Below are 25,536 nucleotides of genomic sequence, written 5' to 3' on the forward strand. Positions count from 1 at the left end.
AAGGCTCTCGGTTAGCCACTAATCTAACTTGACCTAGAACCTCCGGGTTGGTCCGGACTATCCGAGATGTGCCGGACACTCCGAGTGAGGTTCCGAACAAAGCTCTCGGCTACACGACCAAATAACTACCCGGAGTCTCCGAGTTTGACCGGATTATCCGAGTGATACAGACTTGGGTTCTTCATGATTTTTCCACTCGGGTGATTTGACTCATTTTACAAATCTGTGCTACACAAACGTGCATATGCCTTATCCAAGAGATTCTAAACCAAACCCGCACTCTAAACCCTAATCAAATTTGAACACAATTCAACGGACAAATTCTGCTGAACCCAAAGTATCCGGGTGAGTACGAAGTATCCGAGTCAGCCTAGAAAAGTTGTTTTCGAGTGGATTTTTGGTTGATTCGAGTTGCGATCTTTTCCAAGCCTAAAGGAGACATGTTAGGGATAGTCCAAAGGTACTAGAGCTTGCTCATCAACTACCAACACGACTCTATAGCTCATTTTCGACCAAAACTCCATTTTTGCTCCAAAAAGCTCAAGAACACCAAGAACTTCAAGAACTACTCGATTCTTCCATGAAAATGAAAATGGATTGGATATATGAGTAGCTCATGAGCTAGAGAATGCAATGGTACCACATGCATACCTTGAATCCTCCACTTGAGCTCAGATTTTGGAAGAAAAGAGAGAGTGCTTGAGTGGAAGAGGGAGAGAGGGAGGAGCTGCTGGTGCTGCAGCTTGGGGGACGTGGGGACTGAGGAGAGGAGAGAGACAGGGCAGGTGGGGTGCTGCCCACTTGTGAGAGGGAGTGGGTGAGATGGTGGGGCCACATGTGGGGCCCACATGTTAGAGAAAATGAGTATTTCCAATGCCATTTCTACTCTTTTCTCCCCCAATTTTCTTCCTCTTATCCAAAGGATTTTTAACGAAGTGCATTAGCGCTCTAAATTACCATTGCGCAAAATTTAAGCATAATGCTTAAGAAGAATAATTTTGCTTAAATGCGTGATTAAGAATTTGGGACGTGACAAACCTCCCCCCTTAAGAAGAATCTCGTCCTGAGATTCGGCACGAGTCAAGGAGAGGACGATGAGGCTAGAAACCACACTATGAGAGATATCACGCGATGAAATACGGAACCTAATGCAATACTTTTATTCAATAAAGTGATGAGTGTAGACATGCAAGAGGTCCCAATTGTGCAAAATTTACACAATGTTTACAAGCTTGTAAAGAGCTCGGGATACTCGGAGCGGATTTTATCCTCATGCTCCCAAGTTGCCTCATCCTCGGTGTGGTTGCTCCATTGGACTTTGATGAATTTTATAGAATGACGTCGAGTTGTGTTCTGCTACATCCAATATCAGGATAGGTCGCTCACAATATGTAAAATTCGGTTGCAACTCTTGAGGTGCAACATCAACGACCTCGGTTGAAACTCGGAGGCGTTTCTTTAGTTGCGACACATGGAAGACGTTGTGCACAGTGGAGAGAGATAGAGGCAAGCCCAGTGGATATGCCACTTCTCCACATCGAGCAACAATCTGGAATGGTCCCACATATTGAGGAGTTAATTTGCCTTGGACATGGAATCGGCGAACACCCTTGAGCGGTGAAACCTTGAGACACATAGGATCTCCAATTGCGAACTTGAGATCTCGAGGCGACGATCCGCATAGCTCTTTTGCCGGGACTGAGCCGTGAGAAGACTCTTACGGATATTCAGAACATGATCTTCTGCCTCCTTGACCAAATCCGGACCTAGGAAAGCCCGTTCGCCAGATTCGGACCAATTCAGTGGCGTTCGGCACCTTCGGCCATATAGAGCTTCAAATGACGACATATCAATACTCGCTTGGAAGCTATTGTTGTATGAGAACTCCGTGAAGGGCAAGCATATGTCCCACCTCTTCCCATAAGTGAGAACACAAGCTCAAAGCATGTCTTCCAAAATCTGATTTACCCTCTCGGTTTGGCCGTCGGTCTGAGGATGGTATGCCGTGCTATGAAATAGCTCGGTTTGCATAGCCTCCTGAAAACTCCTCCAGAAATGAGAAGTGAATTGTGTGCCTCGATCAGAAATGATCTTCTTTGGGACCCCATGTAGGCACACAATTCTAGTGAGATACAACTCAGCATATTGCTTGGTCGAAAATGTGGTCTTGACGGGTAAGAAATGAGCGGACTTCGTCAATCAGTCCACAATCACCCATATAGAGTCATACCCATTCGAGGTCTTTAGCAAAACGGTAATGAAATCCATTCCAATTTCCTCCCACTTCCAGGAAGGAATGGGCAAAGACTGAAGTGTACCGGCTGGCTTGAGGTGCTCGGCCTTCACTCTTCGGCAGACATCACACTCAGCTACATATCAAGCGATCTCTCGCTCCATGCAAGTCCACCAAAACCGTGTCTTGAGATCTTGATACATTTTTGTGCTCCCTGGATGAATGGATAGCAAAGAGTCATGAGCCTCATCAAGAATCTTCTTCCTCAGTCCTTCGACCCTTGGAACCACTAGTCGGTTCCTAAACCACAGAACGCCCTAATCATCTTCAGAAAAGCATACGGCCTTGCCAATCTTCATCTTCTCCCGGATTCGAGCCATGCCCTTATCATCCTTTTGAGCTGCTTTGATATTATCCAGAAGAGTGGATTTGATCTCCAAATTGGCAAGGAAGCCATCTAGAACCATTTTGAGCCCAAGCCGGCGAAAATCATCACAAAGTGTGGTATTCCCGGGCTCGACTCTAAGGCAATGACAATGAGCCTTTCGGCTTAGTGCATCAGCGACCACATTCACTTTGCCTAGATGATAATGAACCTCCAGTTCGTAATCTTTGATCAACTTGAGCCATCTTGGCTGCCTCATGGCAGATCAGCTTGAGTGAAAATGTACTTCAAATTCTTGTGATCCGTATAGATACGGCACAAGTTTCCCATCAGATAATGATGCCAGATCTTCAGAGCTTGCACGACTGCAGCCAGCTCTAAGTCATGTGTCGGGTAATTCTCCTCGTGGCGCTTCAACTGTTGTGAGGCATAAGCGACAACCTTACCTTCTTGCATAAGGACACATCCGAGGCCCATGCGAGAAGCATCGCAATAGACATCAAAACCCTTGCTCATATCTGGCTGAGCGAGAATTGGAGCAGTCGTGAGCAACTTCTTCAAAGTCTGGAAAGCGGACTCACACTCACTTGACCACTCGAACTTGTTGCCTTGCTTCAGTAACTCGGTCATTGGCTTGGCAACCTTGGAGAAATTCTCGATGAACCGGCGGTAATAGTCTGCAAGTCTGAGAGAACTCCGGATGTCCGTGACATTATACCCATTTAAGCACATCTTGCACCTTACTTGGGTCAACTGCAACACCATTTTCTGATAGAACATGACCCAGAAAAGCTACTTCCCTGAGCCAGAACTCACACTTGCTAAACTTGGCATAAAGCTGATGATCTCTGAGTCAGCCAAGAACAATACGGAGGTGCTCTACATGCTCTGCATCAGTCTTGGAGTATATGAGAATGTTGTCGATGAAAACCACGACAAACTTATCCAATTCCTCCATGAACACCGTGTTCATTAAATACATGAAAAATGCTGGCGCATTCGTCAATTCGAAGGACATGACGGTGAATTCATATAGCCATAGCGGGTCGAGAAAGCCGTCTTTGGAATATCCTCTGGTCGGACCTTGATCTGATGATAGCCCAGTCTCAAGTCGATCTTCAAGAAGACTCGGGCTCTGATCAGTTGATCAAACAGAATATCAATCCTAGGGAGAGGATATTTGTTCTTGATAGTGACCTCATTCAATGGACAATAATCAACACACATCTGAAGAGATCCGTCTTTCTTCTTCACAAAGAGTGCCGAGCATCCCCAAGGTGAGGAGCTCGGACGAATGAACCCCTTCTCTAGCAACTCCTTCAACTGCTTCTTCAGTTCCGCCAACTCATTTGGCGGCATCCTATAGGACATTTTTGATATTGGGGCCACTCTGGGCATGAGATCAACAGAGAACTCCACTACTCGGTCGGGTGGCATTCCTGGCAATTCATCTGGGAAGACATCCGGGAATTCCCACACTACAGGAATACTTAATAGTTCTATGGTGGGAATAGCTTTCAAAGCAAAGAGACAAGACTCAACACCCTCAAGCTTCAATTGAATACGGATGCCGGACGAACCATTTAGGGTAACTGTCTGCTGAGCACAATCTAAGACCGCCTTATTCTTGGTGAGCCAGTTCATCCCTAATATGATGTATATCCCCTTGGAGTCTATCGCTAACAAATTCACGCCAAAAGACATCCCATTGATGATTACCGAGGCGTTGGGCACGCATTGCTTAATAAGGACCTTGGCTCCAGGTGCATCTATAAGATAGGGCATAGGGGTGGTGCTGACTGTCAACCCACGATGCCGAGTACAACTTACTGCTATGAAGTAGTGAGAAGCTCCAGAATCGAAAAGAACAACTGCTGAACCTATGACAGAATGTGAATGCACAAGCAACGTACTCATCAGGACGATGTCAACTCTTGTGAACGTCCTCAGTGGTCGTGTGACATGCTCGGCCACACTTGGGGACGTGGGTCGCCTGAGAGGACTGAGGTGTAGACTGAGCCGGTGGTGACCTTGGAGCGGTCACCACGGCTCCCGGCTTCGGACATGCACAATCCTGAGCATAGTGGATGGTACGGCCGCAGTTGTAGCACGGGCCGCCAGGGCCACCGGTCACGCTCACTTGAGAGCCAACGGGTCTTGCAAACTGCCCTTGTGGAGCGAAGAAAGACGCCGCACCATCCACATCGATCGTGGAGCTGTCGAGACCGACATGTGAGATGGTGGAGATTGACTCTCCGTGCGGGTGCGTTGAGAGCTCCCGCCCTTGGAAGGCGACAGACCCCTCTTGCGCTTCTTCTCCTCCTGGTGGTTCTTGAGCCTGAACTCCACCATGAGAGACGTGCTCACCAACTTATTGAAGTCGGTGAACTCGTGTGCAAACAGCCGGTCCTCCATCTTTGAGTTGAGGCCATTGACAAAGCGATATTGCTTCCGCTCATCGGTGTCGACCTCATCCTGAGCATACTGTGCAAGGTGGTTGAACACCTGCACGTACTTCATGACGGTTCTGCCTCCTTGCTTGAGGTCCATGAACTCTCACCTCTTGATCTCCATAAGGCTTTTAGGTATGTGAAAGTCACGGAATGCCTGGTGGAACTCCGCCCTAGACACCCGATGATTGGCGGGGTGCATGGCCAAATAGTTGGACCACCATGCGCCCGCCGCACCCTGAAGTTGATAGGCGGCGAAAAGTGCCTTCTCGTGGTCCTCGCACCGAAGAAGAGCAAGTTTCTACTCTATGGTGCGAAGCCAATGGTCGGCGTCGAGTGGATCCTCAGCAAGCGTGAAGGTAAGCAGCTGAGTCCGTAGGAAATCTGAGAAATCATCTCGGCGGCCGACTCCACCTCCTCCATGAGGAGCCATGTTGCGCACGAGAGCCTCGAGGAGCGCCGTTTGAGCTTGATGGTTTTGCTCGAATTGCATTAGGACATCCGTCATGCTCGGCGGTGGAGGTGGCAGAGGATTGTTGTCATTAGAACCCTCAGGAAGATCTTCCAAACTGCCACGGGTTCTAATGCTGTTGTGATGATGAGAAAGAAGAAAGGTGAAGGTTAAATTCAGCCCTAGGTGAAAAATCCAACTCCAACTAATGCTACTTGCTATGCCGGATCTCGCTTATTTGGATATGTATACTATAAATTGATGAAAATGCATGATCAAAGGCATGATGCAAAATGTCAGCAGAGTGCAGAGGAGCAACAGTGGTCTAAAATGCTGAATGGAGCGAACGAGGAGAACGGCTAAGTGTTGGATAGTTATATGTAGCAGAAGCATCAATACCGGTTCTATTTACCAACCGGCATGTGGAGTATCAGTGCCGGTTGCTACTTAGAACCGGCATTCATAATTATTTTTCCCTAGTAATATTCTTCTATTGTTAGATTCGGCTCACAACTTGAAAAAATCATAGAAAATGATTAGAGTTGAGAAAAATATGAAAAGTTTGTATTACTATCACCTACATGATAAAAATACTTGCATGCATGAAATTTGCACTGAATTATCTTTATTTCATTAATAAGTCCATAATTTGTTTATTCTGTAAAGAAATTATAAAATATCTAATACTTCATTATGGTCACAGCGTATGTAGGTAGCTTCCTCAGTGTCATCAATGAGAGGCAGTTCGACATTCTCTCCAAAAGGAGGTAGATCGTCGAATTTGTCGTAGTCTTCTTCGTCGGCAACATCCTCAACACCGACAATCTTCCTTTTTTTCCTTGAAAAACCATGTGACGCTCCCCCTTGTTAGTTGGATCTGGTTCGTTTACATAGAAGACTTGTGCAACATCCTAAGCAAGCACGAATGGTTGTTCTCTCTATCCGACGAGTTTGAGGTCCACGGTAGTCATACTGTACTTATCGACCATGACACCCCCTGTGAGTCTAACCCATTATCACTGAAACGGAGGGACCATCAACTCACCATATTAAAGCTCCCAAATCTCCTCTATGAATCCATAGTAGGTCTCCCTGTTGCCAGTGCGGTCATAGGCATCAATACGGACACCGCTATTTTGGTTAGTGCTCTTGTTGTCTTGTGCTCTCGTATAAAATTTATAGTCGTTAATCTCGTATGCTTGGAATGTGCGAATCATAGTTGATGGGCCATTAGCCAGCAGTTCCAACAAAGCATCATCGGTATCAGTACCAATCATGTGTTGACGTAACTAATTACCGAAATTATCTCTTTGCTCTCTTGCGATCCAATCCTCTAACTTTGTTGGATTTGTGGAGCGTAGCATGCTCACGTGCATATTGACATACGGGTCCACTACAAGTGACTGTTGTAGAACTATGAAGTGTGCTTGAGTGAATGAAACACGATCTTTGATATGGATTAAAGTATGACCTATCATCCCTTTCCCCTTTAGCCGCCCCTCATAGCTAGATATAGGCATACCATTCGCGTTCAGTTTCATGTAGTCAATGCAAAACTCAATGACCTCCTCTGTACTCCACCCTTGGGCAATGCAACCTTCTGAGTGACCACGGTTACGAACATATTTCTTTAGAATCCCCATGAACCTTTTGAAAGGATACATCTGATGCAGAAACATGGGGCCAAGGATCTTTATCTCACCCATAATGTGAATAATTAGATGGGGCATTATATCAAAAAATATCCGAGGGAAAATAGTCTCAAACTGACAAATAGTATGGACCACGTCTTCCTGCAGCATTGCTAGTTTGTTCGGATCAATGACCTTTTATGAAATTGCGTTGAAGAATGAACACAGCTTTAGGATTGGGCCTCACAAGAGTTTGAAATTGCAACTGGAAGCATCCGCATCATCATCACTTGACAATCATGAGATTTCATACAAACTAACTTCTTATCTTTCATGTTTACCAAGCTCCTGATATTGGAGGAGTAACCAGTTGAACTTAGATATCACGCAAGTAACCACATAGGCTGATCTTCTCTTCCTTGCTCATAGTGTAGCAAGTTATGGGAAGTTTCTTTTTACCATTGTCTAATTGTATGTAATGTAGGTCCTTCCTAAGGTTCATTTCTTCTAGGTCCAATCGTGTATTTAGTGTATCTTTTTGTAACACCTTGATTTTCAATTTCTCAATTTCTTAATAGTTTCCTGGAATTAATTAAGGATTCAACAAATAGAATAGGATTAAACCTATTTTCTAAAATCAAATCCCAATTTGACTTAGGATATATTTTGTTTGAATCCATTCATGCTGGAATAGGCATTTTAGGGTTTTATTTGATTCTTGCTGGATTTTGTTTGAATTGGATTTGCTTAGGTTTGAACCAAAGGTTAGAAATAGAAATAGAATGAAAAAGGAAAAACTAAACCCTTCTCTCGAGCCACCCCTCCCTCCTTACAGCCCTACTACCCCGAGCCGGGTCGTTACCCTAGACCGATGCCCCACTCCTCCCTTCCCTCCCCCACATGGGCTGCACCCTGTCCCGGCCCAACTACGCGCCCGCTCCCCCTGCCTGCTCCCGCACCAGCCACGCACGGATGCACCCGTGCCCGTCCTCCTCCGCTCAGACGCCGCCTCCGCCCGCCGTGTCTGAGACGAACTCGAGCCCCGGCGCCTAGGAGTCCCGTGCGTTCCCGAGAGCCCCAAACCCACCTATATATATATGACCGCCCCTCCTCGATCAATCTCTAACTCAAGCTGTCGAGATCTTGAGCCCCAGCCACCGGAACCTGAGCCCTTCACTGCCGTAGCCACCACTGCTATCTAAGCTCGCCCCCCCCCCCCTCGCCGCTTCCGTGCCGCCTCGCCCCATCCGAGCCACCTAAAAACTTCGCCGCTGCTTCCCGAAGCCCTTGATGTCGTCGGTTGGACGTACTGTCCGCCGGAGACGCTGTCCTGATGAGCTCCCGTGCTTCTCGAGCCTCTCCACCAACTCCACCATCGCTGACGCCCCTTTGGTGCCCCTCCACCCTCAATAAGCCCCAAAATAGAACCCCCTCGCTCTCCTCTTCAAGTCCCGCTACTCCCGTCGCGCCCCATGCTGGCGATGAGGTCTAGCGACCCTCCTCGGCCGTCCCCCGCTGTGTCCCACCTCGGCTCTGTCGTGCGCTCCTCTCTCCAACCGCCTGATCTCTCCTAAGCCGTCGGATCCGAAGCCAACCGCCCAAATTAGATCACCAATATACCGCTTTGGTAGCTAATCACATATCGCCACCTGTCCACTTAACCCAGTTAGCTATACCTTGCCACCTCATCTTGCCACATCAGCATATATGCTGATGTGTCATAACCAGTCAACCTGCCACATCAGCCATGTCAGCCCAATCAACAATTAAAGCTTTGCTAGTACAAAAATAATTCTGAGAATTCCATAAAATATCACTTTTGCAAAAAAGCCCCTAGATCTTCAAAGGCTCATAACTTCTCTGTTTTTGCTCCGATTTGAGTGATTCTTGCACTCAAATTTCCCTAAAAACAAGATCTATCCAACCATGCTAGTTTCAAATAGCCATCCTCTCATCTTTACAGTAGTTTTTCCTCATTAACATTTAGATCCCTACAACATGAGGATATTATTTTGATTAGTTTATATTTGTGATAGTGGCATATAATTCCTGATCAGCTTCACATGTCATTGCATTACAAATATCAATTGATAATTAAAATAATATATTAATTTGTAGGTCACACATGTTAATGCTTTAGACAATCTATTCTATCATTTAATGTGAATCCTTTTCTGTCATTTCATGTGACGCCTTAATTTCGTCGATTGTTCTTTTCCCATAAGAAGTCTAGTCAATTCTGTTCTCCTTGACTAGTCCATCCAAAGACGTTCTATTCCTTTTATACTTACAGTTTGGAGTTTATTTGTTGTTTATTCGATATTGCTTTTGTTTGTCGGTAGAATTCGCGAATTAGTCAATAATGCTCCGGATCTGTTCGATGGACTTCAAGACCAAGATTTTGACAACACTGAGTAGCATTGGGTAATAGGAAAGTGTCCTTGATCATCTTGAACCTATATTTTTAAATGTTTTATTATATAAAATTGCATGCAGTGTCTGTCAATCTGGCGGGTAGTCACCTATGTTAGGGTTTTCCCTAGTTTTTCCCTTATCATCCCTTGGAACCTATGTGATTTATGGTTAAGTGTCTATCATGGGTAGATTTTCTTAGCCATACTTTCAGGATGTTAGGAAGTGTCTTATACTTGATTAATGAGCTTATGCAACAATGAAAGTTAATTGGCTAATGGTATAGAAACATAGAACCTTATGCCTTAAGCAAATAGGTGGTTGTGATAGTGATCGTAGATATGTTGTTGGTTTTTGCTCAAGTGACCTAAATAAAGACCAGTTCATGGAGCGACAATCCAAGAAATTCCGTACAAACATGAGACCGATATGGTAGGCTTAACCGATTAATTAGGGTTCTCCCAGTGTTGTGTGGGCCAGATTGGAGGTGTGGATGAGGGAATATAATTCTCAGAAACCACAAGGCATAAGAGGGGGCTTCTGGGTGGAGCGGCACCCAGCGGTGAAACCTAGAGTGATGGTGACACATACTAGGAAAATTCTTTGTAAAGGCTTCGTAGTGATCTCCTGGCAACACACCCCGGAAGTGTGTAAAGTGCTTGGTCAGCACTACAACATGGAGACTTTAGTCACCTACTCACAGGTGATGAAATCACGACTCATGGGAAAGTTGTATAACCTCTACAGAGTATAAAATCTGATATATTAGCCATGCTCACAGTCATGAGAGACTTGGATCCTCACATGATTAGTTGGTGTTGGAAAGGTTAAGGTTATGGTTATGGTTATAGTTTTGGATATAGTATAGGGAGTACTAGGTGGTCGTGGTTTACAAGATAGGGAGCCTTGTATGGTAGTTGTTTGGTCGTTTGGGTTACATTTGCTTAATAACTATTTAATGTTTTTCAATTACATTACTATTTCTTCACTTGTATAAGCCATGTGTTAGCCTATTCTTGTTGAAAGCCTACATGTCGTTACTTTACCACACTTATTGAGTACTCCATATACTCACACTTGCTATCTCCCACAATACATATGCTGCTCAGTGGAAAACTTTGAAGATTTCTAAGATGACATCCTAGTGTTCTACGAGCGTGTCTTCCGGTCAGTGCCTGTGGAGGGCTTGGTCGCCGATGCTTTTGTCCCAATGTTGTTGATTAGTTGCTATCGTTTATCTAATAGAGTCGTTTATGTGAAGTCTTTATTGTAAGAGTTGAACGATTGTAATTTAAAGTATTATTTTTGTTACTTCACCTATGATGTCCTTATGTGTAATAAACTTCCTGAGCACACATAAGCCGCACTTATTTTTGTCCTTTAAAACTGGGTGTGACACTTTTGTTTTGCCAGATATGTCTAGTAAGGTACCAATCAAGCTAACAAACACATTCTTCTCCATGTGCATGACGTTGATTGCGTGTCAGATCATAAGATACTTCCAATAAGGCAACAACCAAAATATTGATATCTTTTTTCACATAGGAGCATGTTGCCCAGCCGGGATTTTTTTAATTCCTGGCCCCTTTTCAAGTACAACTCTAAGTGTCTTTACCATCTCAAATACATGTTCTCCAGTGCAAATGCTCAGAGCTTGACGATGCTCCACTGTTCTGTCAAAAGATCTTTATTCTTGTGGTATAGGTGATCCAAATGAAGGAACCTACGGTGACCCATGAAGATCATTTTTTTACTATTCATCAGCCACCGCCCCCTGTTTCCTCCAAGCCCTGAGCACATCAATTTTACCCTTTTACAGTCTGCCCTGATAGGTTACCAAGAGCAGGCCAATCTAAGATCGTCACGAACAGTATTGCATGTAGGGTGAAATTCTCATGTATGTACTCATCCCATACCCGTACACCATCTTTCTACAGTACAACAAGATCTTCAACCAATGGTTTGAGGTATACATCGATATCATTGCCTGGTTGATTCGGCCAACTAATCAATAAAGGCATCATAAGGTACTTCCACTTCATGCACATCCAAGGTGGAAGGTTGTAGATACAGAGAGTCACGGGCGAAGTGCTATGAGTACTTCTCGTGTAGCCAAAAGGACTCATCCCATCCGTACTCAATATGAACCTTATATTCTTCACTTCATCTCTGAATTCCTTATATATTCTATCGAATCTCCTCCATTGCATGCCATCATCAGGGTGTCTAAGCATTCTATCTTTCTTGCACTGTTTGGCGTACCATCGTATCAACTCAGCATTCACTATGTTAACAAACAATCGCTTCAAACGGGGGGATTATAAGGAAATACCAAACCACCTAAATGGAGGGTCTTTTCTTCTTTGTCTTCACCCCCATGCCATCGCTCTCGATATCATCAACGTTGCGCTTGTACCGTGGTGCATTACAAACACGACATGCTTCCAAGTCTGCATCCTCGCCGCGAAACAACATGCAGTCATTTCCACATGCATGTATTTTCTCTACTTCCAATCCCAACAGTCAGACAACCTGCTTAGCATGGTACGTATTTTCGGAAAACAAGTTCACCTTTGGAAGCAATTCCCTTAAGAATTCTAACAATTCATTGAAGCACATATCGGCCCAACTATTGCTATCCTTTATTTGCATCAGTGTCAGCACTACATACAACTTGATGTGCTCATCTTTACACTTTGGGTAAACTGGTGTTTTAGAGTCATCTATCATGCGCTGGTACTTTTGATGTTGTCTTTCACTGGTGAAGTCCTCCTCCCCATCGCGCAACATTTGTTCTATGTCGTCTTCATTGTTGTCAACATAAGTGTCTCCTCCATCATTCTCGATAAAAGTATCTTCAAATACCGACATATCAAAGTCTTCGTTAGCCATCATATCATTGCCTCTGTGTTCTTTGACTGTTGGTTGCCCTTCATGCCCAGCATCTTCAAGTTCACCCTGCTCAGTCCAATAGGTATAGCCAGCCTTGAAACCCCTGCGAATCAAGTATGCACGGATGTGCTCTATGTTTAAAAATTGCTTCTCGTTCTTGCAGTCAACACACGGACAATATATATAGTGATTGGCATGCTTTTTTTTAGCTTCTTGTACACTGCGGCAGTCGTCAAAAAAGCCTCAACACCAACAACGAACTCTGGCTCTCGATCCTTGTACATCTATGACTAGTCCATCTGCAAATCATTATAATTAAACTAATTCAACTTATAATCATTAAACATTTCAAAATCTAGAACAAATTCATTGAATTACCTCGCATCTTGATTGGTCTGTATTTGAGGGCACATCTCCTTCGGGTACTTGTGCCAGTCTGGGGACCCACCTTCCAAAGGTTGTCGTGTCCGATTACGACCCGTGAGTGGACATGTCATTCCTACAACACAGTATTCTATCAAATGTGTTAAATTCTCTAGGTTGGTTAATGAATAGAGAAAATCCACTGGATTATTATTTAAATTCAAGACTTTAAAAAGATACGTAATCCACATACTAGAAAATAGGAGCTCGATTTTAGGGGTATTTGTAAATACCTCCCTGGTTTTCTATTTTTTGTAAGGATGCCATTTGAATGACAGTTCCAGTGGTATTTTTGAAATTTTTTAATGACAATAATGGTTTAAGTAGTGGCAATTTTGTAATTGTCCATAGATTTTAATGCACTCACTCACATCTATTTACATGTGACTTTAATCTACTCTTAAATCATCTATAATGACAAAATTGTGATCTTTCTTTAAATTATATCGATATTGGAGCTCTTACTCATTCCAAAATTCAACACCAAGGAACAACCACCTAAATTCAAACCTAGAGCAATCTAGCAACTAAATTCAACTAAGAATGAAATGTAGATCATCTCGATACATCTAACAATGACAAAGTTACAAAATTTTCCTAAATTAGATCTCAATTGGATCTCAAAATCCATAACCATAGAACAAGCACCAACCATCAATCCTAGAGCAATCTACCAAGTAAATCTATCTAAAAATAAAATATAGATTATCTCACTTATCTTAGAGCAGTTAACTCCTCTAAATCTTTAATCCTCCAACGGTAAGACAACAAAAAAAATAGCGGCCGATGCTGTTTGCTTAGGCTCGTGGCAGCTCTGTTCTGATCAAGTTGGAGGTCGAGTTGGAGGAGAAAGTGTTCTGAAGTAGTGAAGAGCTTTCTCCGCCAGCGGCTTATGTAGTGGTCAGCCAATTAAAGCTCACTAAGTCATCTCTCGGTGTGTCCAGTTCTATGTCCTTTTCTGTAGCATGACGTGGGCACATGATATACATGTTACCTACATCAACTTCATTAGTATACGTAACAAACACCTAGTAAAGACGCCAAGAATATACCAAGTTTGAATGATGTATCCATATTTAACTAGAAAACTTAAAATGACAGTTCAATCCTGTCCTTTTCTAATCCACTCAAGCTTGCAGTATCTTGTGGCAGACTTCACCAGTTTAAAAAAAAAATCAAACATAGGGTAATGTAAACAATCCCAAAATCAGCAAAGGCAATGGAAATTAAGCAAAGGAAGAGATGTAGCAAGCGGTCTAATCACAAAATAAGAATTTCACACTCTGGTGGCAAGTATATTTCGAACAAAAGAGCAGACACACCAGTTTCAAGAGATGTATAGCAAGATGTCCTGGATTCTTGCATCAAGAGCTCTGTTAGTCCTAAGCCCATGGACACTGCACTTGAAACAAGCAGAAACTAAACTCAGACTAAAGCAACCGGTGTTTTCTTAAAACAGGACACCAACATTTTATTACATTATTTTTATTATTCTTCCCACTCTCTTACATTATGGCTACAATTCTCTAAGGTGTATTTGGTTGCCCGTATCAAGGGCATCCTAGCTCTGCCTGTGCGTATATTCCCACGGAGAATGTCGTTTGGTTGCCTGCATGCACTGTTCCTCCCTCTATCCACGGATGCAATTATACGGTTGGAGCCTGACCCGGTGGATACGCTCGAATCGAGCTTCTCTCTGGAGCCAGGCCTGGTGGATGCATTGCATCTGTTATAGTACTGCAACAGGCCCACTAATTAGTCTTAGGTGCAGAGTCATTACATCTGCTCATGTAGCCAACCAAATACCTTCACATGGTCATTACATCCGAAGGTGCAAGGTCATTACATCCGCCAATGTAGACAACCAAAAACTCTTCTTTTCAGAGTCACTGCATCCGCTCAACCTGCTTCTACTTGTCTCGAATATACGCTGCAGCTCTACTAAAATCCATGTGAGCAACCAAACACACCTTGCCTCCTCGGGGTTACCCTGCCCATGGAGCTCAAAGAAGGAGACCTGCTGTAACACCCGGCCATCCACAGGCACCCGACATGCTAAACCACTACAACACATCTTAAACAAAACACAAATATAACCACGACAAAAATGACACCACAATTAAATAAAAGAGTATCACTATGATTTAACAAACATTTCAGCAAATACTAATTATTTAAATCTCTCACAAACCAAGGTAAATTGTTTTATAAAGAAAGTAACAAATTTAGCCATAAGCAACTAGACTCATGTTCTTATTTGTTAAAGGATAGATGGGAGATCTATATCTGGAAGTGATCGATGTTGGTGTTGAACAAGTGCAATCTAATCCCATAGTCCATCATGCACGTCTCTCTTCCATCAATGCCACACCTGAAAGTGATAAGAGAGGGGTGAAATATAAAATCTTAGCAAGCAACAGTTATAAAACCGTCATATCTCTCATTAAAGTTTATTAAGAGATTTTGAATAAACTGAGCAGCTCAATGCCAAATAAGTAACACCTTAGACTCCATTATCACCAACTCCAAAAATATTGGAATAATGCAAGAATGCACTTATGCATGCCATGAACACCAAGAGCTTTATAGATAGCATTCTATCTCTTATACAAACTCCATTGTACCGGTACGAGGTTGCAGCTAATTTCGACAACCAAAGCTTTTCTCCATATGAATGCATATGCAATGACATGGATGCAAACATAACGCATCATTAATCATAAAAAATACCTAAGCCGTGATACACCATCAACTCATCCAGTTAAGACAATATAACATTACACGCCATGACAACAACTCTGCTTAGTAATGATTGAAAGATAACATCACATGGTTCCTGAGTACTCTCAATCAAGTTAATATTACTGGTTGTAATATCACATATTTTAATTGTAAAGAAATGCAAGACATAAAAGCTCCATAACATACGCCAACCTATGCGACTTTCCTTTTACCGATGGACCTTGACGAAGGATGGTTGGGAGCAATACTTCCTGTTAAAAGCAAATACCAAAATCTTTCAATACATTAGGCATCTCATAGCAAAAGAATAACAAGCATCACTACGCCCAAATGCATTGTTTCCCCACCACACATGTTACATGGCTTGCTATCCTCGTGGAATTAAAAATATAAAACTTGCACCCAAAATGTATAATTCTATAGATGACAACTTATATACAGAACCATACTTAACATACCACATTTTCTATCTAGAAAGTATTGTGAAGATTAAACTAATACGTATTACAAAACAGCAACGACACTAATCACATCCATAGCAGCCCAGTCACCGTATTATTTCCATATATATTTTTATACAACAGGAAATACAACAAATAAGCATACTAAAATTATCTATGCAAAATTTTCTACAACTTTGGTATTCACCATAAAATTTAATTCTAAAGTTTACAATGCTTAAACTGACTGAATTAAAAAAATCATAGCTCCCAATCTGTTCATCCAAATCCCGTGACAAAATACTCTATTGAAAGGTAATGAAATTATCTACAACTCTCTAATACATTAAATTATGATATTAGGCACTTAAGGAACCCTAAACTTCAATTAGATCAATACTAAGCAGGCTGAAATATTGCTACAGAACACCCCCTCCCCAAACTAAACCAATCTAAAATGACAGGCAACAGGAAATCAATCTGATTCAATATCTAGCACCAATGGCAAGATCTATCTGAGACAATTTCCCTTCTGTTCTCTCCTTCTCTTTCCTTCCTAGTCTGCCCTTGGCCTCTCCCTTCAAAGTACCATGAACTTTTCTAACATTCAAATATTTTCTAATCGATCCCTCTTTATGCAGGATTTTTTAGAAGTACCTTCGAACTGATCCTAACTACAACACGAAAGATGACCGCAGACTGACACCCAAGTCCGGGTTCAAGGTAAATGCTACCAAATACTCTCTGTTGCTACTTTCTTTCCTTTTAATCTAACAGTAAATTTTCTTTTCCCTAGTGCCACCAACAATCACCCGGCAATACTTGCGGATTCTATGTTATGTGGCACATGCTCCTCATGATCCGAGCAATGGATATGAAATCCCTCGATGTAAGTTCAATACAAGATTATTTGTAACTAATTTCAGTAATTAGTTTAATTTTATGATAACATGACATGGGTTATGCGTCAAATTTTGCATGATTTTTCAACTTGTTTTTTTACGATGGTGCACTCTGGAGATTCGACAATGAATCACCAAGTTCATGGTATCTGAAGTCATCAACCCACACGGTGAGTTGCATTATAGAAACACTAGGATGTGAGGTCTTATGTAATATGAATTGATTGGAACTTTGTAATATTTGTGACTTTGTGATGAATCGATTGGAACTTTGTAACCTTTGCAATTTTGTGATGAAGTGAGTTTTTATATAAGTGTATTTGTTGATATGGATGTGGATGTATTGCTGTTATTTGCAGTGAGAAGACGATTGCAAATCCTGGCTATGCTCTAGAATGCGGCCAAAAAATAGGACAATACTGCAGAGTAACCTACACATAAGTGAAGTTTAATTTGGCATTATTTCGCTGTTCAGTAAAATGCATACTAACTTCCCTTCTCAGGTTAGAAACTGAATAATTCCTGTTAGCAGAAGGTACAATTTTAAGGGGGGACGTCGTTGAAAAAAAAAGAAGGGGATGATCAGGTGGCAGCCTGTGGACACTGGACAGCTAGGAGAGCCTGGGTGCTATCAGCTACCACTGCTCCCTGTACCTGAGAATTTTCAGGTTGCCTTGTGATTCTAAACAGTATCCTATTATATTAGAAAATTTTCATATTGGAGAACAATTAACTTGACAAAGGGAAGTAACTTCAGCAGCGCGCAGGTATGACATTCCCAAAGGCGTACGAGGTTTGTGCCTTGCTTGAGATACCTTGACCATTTAGGTGAGCATTCCGATCCATTGCCACACAAACCACACAAGTAAATGTGCCATTTTTTCGACATCGAATCCATTGTACTGCACATATATTGGACGTACGTCTTCAGCACTAATTTGCTGGCGAACTGGCAGTCTATAACACGTTGCTTTTGCAGAGGCATGGATTTGGTTGTCCCAGAACATTGGCTGACTTTGCTGATGGCCATCTGCGAGCGGTAGTCTTTTTATAGTTTTTATTTGCACTTGATTCGAGATATTTGAGCCCAGTTTTAAAATATGCAGTGCATGTTGGTCATTTTTATGTACAGAAAAAATAGGCCGATCCACTGGCCCCATCAGTTGATCTCGTCACCAGTTGTAATTTGCAGTAGAAAGATTTGTTGCTAAGCCTTGGCGACAGGGTTGTGACACTCGTTACGAAATCCACTTTGAACTAATTGTTTTCTTCTATGTCAGATAAACACTCTTGTTACCAAATCCACTTTGAACTAATTCTTTTCTTATGTCAGATAGACGTGGTACAACATTTTCTATGGGGCCCACATGTGTAACATCATAAATTGAATTCTGGAGCAAGGCACCAAACCATTTCACATAATCACACATGTATCACCTATTCCTCTCCCCATACCTCTCTGTTTGTGATCGTGAATATATACTATTTGCTCTCAGAGCCGTGGCAAGGATTAACAGGTGGACCTGGTTCGTGACTTCATGTTAATTGGTTTAAAAAGTCCTACTAAATCATGTAGCTTTCTACTGAATTACTGGATGATATTCAGATTTTCGTCTCGATGGAACAGTCTCTAAGAATAACTTGAACGTTTTCAACCGCTTCATTGATGAAGCGGTTAGCATCACGAGGCATATTCAAAAGGTGCAGTGGCATCATGTAAAGAGAGTTTGTGATACGGTAGCCCATGTTTTGGCTCAGAGAGGAATGAGTTCTGACCAGTGTGCGGTGTGGCATCTTCAAACGTCCCTTACCATTGCCGAACTTATTTTTCAGGAATGTAATCCTCTTTTCCGATAATCAATGAAGCTCTCTTTACTCTTAAAAAAACCTAACACATTGTAGAACTTTCTACTTGAAATAACTAATTTTCTGTACAAAATTGCGAAGCTTTCTACTCTGAAGTAGACCTGGGAATTACGCCGTGCCATTCCTGGACCATCCATGACACGAGTTTTAGCACGGCCTAAAGTATGGCACGGTATAAAATATTTTAGGCCGAACCGGTATGGTACAAACGCAAGAGCCATGCCGTATATAGGACCTTAGCACGGTGTGCATGGTGGCACGACACGATAGCTTCGGCCCTACACGTGTCGGCACGGCACAGAAAGGGTACGACATAATCTGTAAGACTATTTTTCTGTACTTATACTCTAATCTCTCTAGTACAAAGCGTGAGATATTAAAAGAGATGTGTGAGTATAAAAAACACAAGTATGAAATGATAAAGATAAATATGTAACCATTGTTAGGTGACGTAGACTAGGACCGTGCCTAAACCGGCACGGCACGACATGCCGAGTGCCGTATTTAGGTCATCTTAGAGTTAACTCATACCGACACGGCATGACACGATGCACCGATCGTATCTAATAAGCATGACACTAGGCACCATGGGGCGAGCCGTGCCGACCCTACTCTGGAGTATGATTGGCAGGTGTGGTGCAAACTGTGGAGCAGTCCGCTTCGTGACGAGGTGGAGACGGCAAGTTTGCGAGCTATCGTCAAGGTGTGCACATATAGAAGAGATGTTCTACATATGTGCGCATGTTCGTATATATCATGATGGTGCATGTAGCAGCGTCTATGCATATACGAGTAGGTGCTGTCAGTAGTGAAAGACAATTGGTGCTGTGATATTTGAATATTAACGGAGCTTTGTCACAGGCAGTGCAGATACAAATGTACGCCGTCGGTAAGTTGTCTGACCGGCGGCGAAAGCAAAACAGTTGCCCTGGTTCCGCACGACACAAAATGTGAGCTTGTGTTGCAAAGCCGTGGAGAGTTGGAAGACTGAAGTGAAGCACGTCAGAGCCAAGTGCAACATGACGAGATCCCTCGGCCGTCGTGTGATGTTCTTTGAGATGCGGCAGAAGCTTTGCACGGAGCAACAACATTAGGAGGTGAATGTTAAGATTGATCTATCTTGTTGCGTGCTCATGTCTGTACAGTAGTAGTCGCGTAGTTGCATGCTGTGCATGCACGTCTATTTGGTGCACCATCCCAGGAACGTGGGCAAGTCTTGTATAATACTCTCTTCAGATATAAATAAATGATATTTTGAACGTTGATATAGTATCTAAAATATAGCTTTAACTATTTTTTTATAAAATATACTAAAAATATAGTATTATAAAAATATTTTTAAGCCAAATAATCTACCTATATTATTGTCAAACATCCTAATTTAATATAAAAAAAGTAATTTATAATTAAAATTTAAAATGATTGATTACACGTAATCTAAAATGACACTTATGTGTAAAATGAAGGAATATTAGCTTAGGGCGATTGGTAGTAGAGTGTGTAGTTGTTTGTTCAGATTTTTGATTTATTATCGAGTCCGCTCGCACTACCGGAGACAGCTTCTTTGCCGAGTGCCTCAGGCACTCGGCAAAGGACGATATACACTCGGCAAAGGCTTTGCCGAGTGCTACACTCGGCAAAGGGCGCTCGGTAAAAAGTTTGTCGGCAAAGACCTCTTTGCCGAGTGCACTTTATCGGGCACTCGGCAAAGGCTTTGCCAAGTGCTAAGCTGACACTCGGCAAAGGCCTCCGCTTTGCCGAGCGCCAGTGAATCAAACACTCGGCAAAGGTGGCGTCTGTGCCGAGTGCCACCGGGAGGACACTCGGCAAACAGGCCATCTTTGCCGAGTGTCTGGACCGTGGCTCTGGGCAAAGCATGTTGTCACTTTGCCGAGTGTCATGGCCATTGCACTCGGCAAAGTGACTGAAAACAGCCTTTTTTATTTGTTTTTGACATCCCATCCAAACAAACAGATATATATATAACAAACATCACCAACATCACATATATATCATCAACAGCACATATATATCACCAACACCACATATATATCACAAACATCACATGTCTCACAATATATCACAAATAAGTTCACAAGTAATCCAAGTGCTCCATCATCTACAACCATAATTGCAAATAGAAGTACCATTAACAACCACAAGTATCATCACCAAGATGGTCAATGAAACTGATTTGGTGAATGATTCGCTGAAGCATGAGGATCGTTCGATGCCGCCGATTGATTCTGCACAAAGGAGAAGAGATTGCATGTGTGAGACAAGATAAATATATACCATACATGAATAAAACTTTCATACTCCACTAGGTTTGACCGTAAGCATGAACATACAAACTAAAACATTTATACTCACAGGAGTAGAATAGTGAGGAGGTGGAGGTGGAGGTGGAGGTGGAGCGAATAGCGAAGGTGGCGGAGCTACACCCGTAGCGGCGCCAATACTTTGCATGTACTGAAGAATCTCCACCATCCTCCGTTGCTCGGCCTCCATCGTCGCCTGCATTTGCTCCCGTATCCTCCTCTCTTGTTCCAGCTGGGCCTACAATATATTCACCCTAATGTTACAATAATGCAAAGGAAAGGTATGAAAAAACCAATGAACGACGAATAAACCAGGAATAACCTCGAGTGCCTCCACCCGGTGGTGTGAAGTGTCCTTCCGAAGTCGTATGGCCGGGCTCGTGCTCGTGCTGCTTGCTCGAATCTGGGAGAGACTGGGAGTAGCGGCCGAGTCGATTGCGCCGTCGTCAATCCAGTATCGCCCATGCTTCTTGCCTCCTCCCACCCTCATGACGACTTCTCCATCAAGGTCCTCGGTGCTCGGATCGTACTCTGGCCCATGGACCTCCCTTGCCATCGATGTGTACTCACTAAGGCGGTTGTGGACGGTCGCATTGCTGTACGCCTCGGGCCCATCCTCCGGGTTGTAGTCGACGTCGGACGTCGCCTTGCCCTTGTGGGCCATAGCAAATGCCTTGAAGATGGAGCAAGGCTGGCCACCATGTGACGCCGACTGCGAGAAAAACAGCAAGATGATTAGAAATCATGCAGAATTGAGCGTTAGAATAAATAAATGAATTCGCGTACCCATGTTTGTGCGTATCCGCTGAGGTTGCGGCTGCCTTGATGGTGTGCTACACCTGGCATCATCAAACGCCACTCCCGGCACAAGTTGTGCGTCTCCTCCCACTCGCGTGAGCACCACTTGTCCACCATCTGTTCCCAGCACTGGGGATGCGCAGCGCACCAATAAGGAATCATCTACAGGCCATCAAGTACATGACATATCAGAAGATGAAATTAAGCCTACTTAATCTCAAAAGGAATCAGTATTAATGTTCTGTATTTACCTGCAGGTACTGGTCCCGGGTCAGCGTCATGGTTCTTGCGTCCCTTTTGGTGACCTTCGTTCCAACGACGGTCCCGTGGTAAGTTACGACGGCCTGGATGCGCGCCTCGTAATGCATGTCCACGATGAGTTTTTTGCAGCATTTGGTAGCCACCGCATCCGCCCTGGCCTCATGTCCGTCCTGGCATCTAAAGAAATCCTGCATACAAACACGATGTATCCATTCATTATTTCAAGAATGTCCAATAAATACGATGTATTGAGCAATGTAGTGCGAGGAAGACTTACCCACAGCTCTTGCTTCACCCGCTCTGCCTTGTTGTTGAATACCCTGCGGGCCCGATCTTCAGCATCGGGGGCAGCGGCGTAGTGGTCAAACGAGTAGGCCGGCTCCGTCACTCCGGCGTACTCAACCAGGCCAGGGAAGTGCTCCTTGCACAGAAGACCGAGGATGCCATTGACTTGGCGTGTGTGAGCACCTCCACTCGCCACAATCGTCCAGTTCCTGCCCAAGTGATTAACAATCGTCCAATTTCTATTTTGATATTCAACATATCATATAAAGTAGTGATAACATCTAAAGTTACTTACTTTTCCCCCTCGGGTCGAATCAGCGGGCGTCTCTCACGAGGTATCGGTCACTGAGGGAGGCTCGCGGAACCTCGCAAGTAGACGCTCGACGAACTAGAGGAAGCGGAACCCCCTGCTGTCGCCTCCTCCTGCGCGTCCTCCTGCGCCTCCTCGTCGTCCTCCTGCGCGTCCTCCTGCGCCTCCTCGGTGTCCTCCTGGGGCACCTGCTCCTCCTCCTCCTCCTCACGCGACGGGGCGGCAGGCAACGACTCCCTCCTGCGGCTGCTCCTCCTCCTACTCTCCCCCGGTGCAGCGGTCATTGTCCTTCGGTACAAGGACGTTAGCTTCCTCATCCCACCGCCCACCATCTTTGTTCAATCACCTGCAATTAAAAAGAGTAAACCAATAAGCACAGATAAACAAGAAGTACTTAGAAAGAGATGCAAAATAAACAAAACGTAATTACAAAATAACATAGTATTACATGTATTAGAAATAATCTTCATGATCGGGATTAGCTGGATCATAAGTCTCATCATCACTATCAATCATGTCGAAATAATCAACACTATCCGAATGAGCAATGTTGCCATTGTCATTGTCTAAATGTAATCGCTCAAGCATTTGTAAGTCCTTCACATTTTGCACCTCATCTCCAACGTCCTCTTCAATAACCGTTTCATTGTCTACATCCATTCCGATCGCTTCGGTTAAGTCTATCTCAAACCTCCCTTCTAGTCCCTCTTCTTGAAAGAACTCTCCGTCATATGTGTTTGGGTCTAAGTTGTAATCTTCATCGTTTGGGACAGGCACTTTACCGTGTGGCGATACCCTGTGCACAATATCCCAACCCTTAAGATGCCTTATGGTTTGACACGCATATGGGAGATAATAAACTTGCGTGGCCTGTTGGGCCACAATATAGACATCGTCTCCTAGTAAGACGGAATCCTGTCGAATTTCGACTAGCCCAAGATTACAATATGTCCGTCTCGTTACTTCAGGATCAAACCAATGGCATTTAAATATGACGGGATTAAAAGGTTTGGAACCATGAAACTTGAGTTCGTATATTTCTTCAATTCTTCCATAATACTCGACCTCATCAACGCCGGGCGTAAAAACTCCGGAAATTGTGGTTCTTCGATTGGGCCGACTCTGCTCGTAGCTTGTTGTGCGAAAGCGATATCCATTCACGTCATAACCAGAAAATGACCTGACCCTATAGGCAAAGCCATCGGCAACCTGTCTCAACTCGGCACACATAGACGCATCCCTCTGGCCCTGCAAGCTCAAGCAGGATACATCGTTATATTATTCGCACGTACGAGTAACTTGGAATGTCAAACTACGTACGAGCTAAATTGGACGGTACCTTCCGTTTGAACCAAGAAATGAAATCGGGCATTCCATTTCCCGCACCCTGTCTAAGAAGGGTATCTACCTGCTGCGGGGTAGGATCCCTTGATTGACGCCAGAATTCATGAAGAAATTCCCTGTACCAACGAGAAACAAGGGGGTTGGATGCAGAATAGTGACGGCGTATTTAACAAGTTCATTGAGAACTTACTGCATGTACGGTGCCACTTCGTCAAGGTTGGTCAACACGTATAGCATGATATGGCGCCACTCTTCATGATTCAAGGTCTTGGGGGTCGATGCACTTGCGCTTCCGAGTTGGCCTCGGAAAAGGCTGAGGTTCGATTCATTTTTGCCAGCATTGTAACGAGGGGGTGGATTATGCACGCTAGGGAGGTTGTCACCATAGTATGTTGTTGTGAAGTTCGCCACCTCCTCCAGAATGTATGCCTCTGCAATGGAAGCCTCGATTTTGCATTTATTTCTACATTTCTTTCGAAGAACCTTTAGACATCTCTCGATTGGATAGCACCAACGGCCCTGCACGGGCCCCCCCATTCATGCCTCGTACGGGAGGTGCAAAATCAAATGCTGCATCGGATTGAAGAAGCCGGGTGGAAAGATCTTCTCCAACTTACAGAGCAACACAAGTGCCATTCTTTCCAAGTCAGCAATCACGGTCCGAGATAACTCCTTGGCACAAAGCTGGCGAAAGAAATAGCTCAACTCTGCCAGCACTAGCCAGACATGCTCAGGGACATAGCCTCGAACCATCGCCAGAAGAAGCCGCTCAATCCATATGTGGTAGTCATGACTCTTCATCCCTAAGACTCGCATAGTAGATAAGTTCACTCCCCTCCTCAGATTAGCTGCATACCCATCAGGGAACATTAACGTCTGGATCCATTCTAGTACTTCCCTCCTTTGGGGCTTGCTCAAGACAAAATCGGCCTTAGGCCTTCTCCATGTCTTGCCGCGACTAGGAGGCTTCATATGTTGGTTTGGTCTATCGCATATCATTGCCAGATCCACTCTAGCCTTAACGTTGTCCTTTGACTTTGTCAGGAATGTCCATGATTGTTGCCCAAAGTGCCTCGGCAACATTCTTTTCAGTGTGCATTACATCAATGTTGTGTGGAAGGAGAAGGTCATCAAAATAGGGGAGCCGAGTCAAGCCCAACTTATGAGTCAACATATGTTGCTCACCATATCCCACAAAACCACCTTCTGGATTGACCTCGAGACCATCTATCTGTTCACGAACCGTGGCACCAGTCATTATCGGTGGTGCAGGGTCTGTCACTACGACACCTTTCGTAAAGTTCTTGATGTCTCGTCTGAATGCATGGTCAAGAGGGAGGAATTGCCGATGTTTGTCGAACGATGAATACTTGCCACCCTTCTGCAACCA

At 43.7% G+C, this 25,536-nt stretch overlaps 1 long non-coding RNA gene across 1 annotated transcript; it reads right to left on the reverse strand.

Annotated features, from left to right (window-relative positions):
• Positions 1–20,859: 20,859 nt before the first annotated feature.
• On the reverse strand, positions 20,860–21,631 carry LOC133900940 (uncharacterized). Its single transcript, XR_009906615.1, has 3 exons — positions 21,471–21,631; positions 21,201–21,386; positions 20,860–21,073 (listed from the first exon to the last, which is right to left on the reverse strand). It is a non-coding gene; the product is annotated as an uncharacterized LOC133900940 (long non-coding RNA).
• Positions 21,632–25,536: the final 3,905 nt, after the last annotated feature.

Source organism: Phragmites australis, chromosome 19 (genome assembly GCF_958298935.1).
Source record: "Phragmites australis chromosome 19, lpPhrAust1.1, whole genome shotgun sequence".
NCBI lineage: Eukaryota > Viridiplantae > Streptophyta > Magnoliopsida > Poales > Poaceae > Phragmites > Phragmites australis.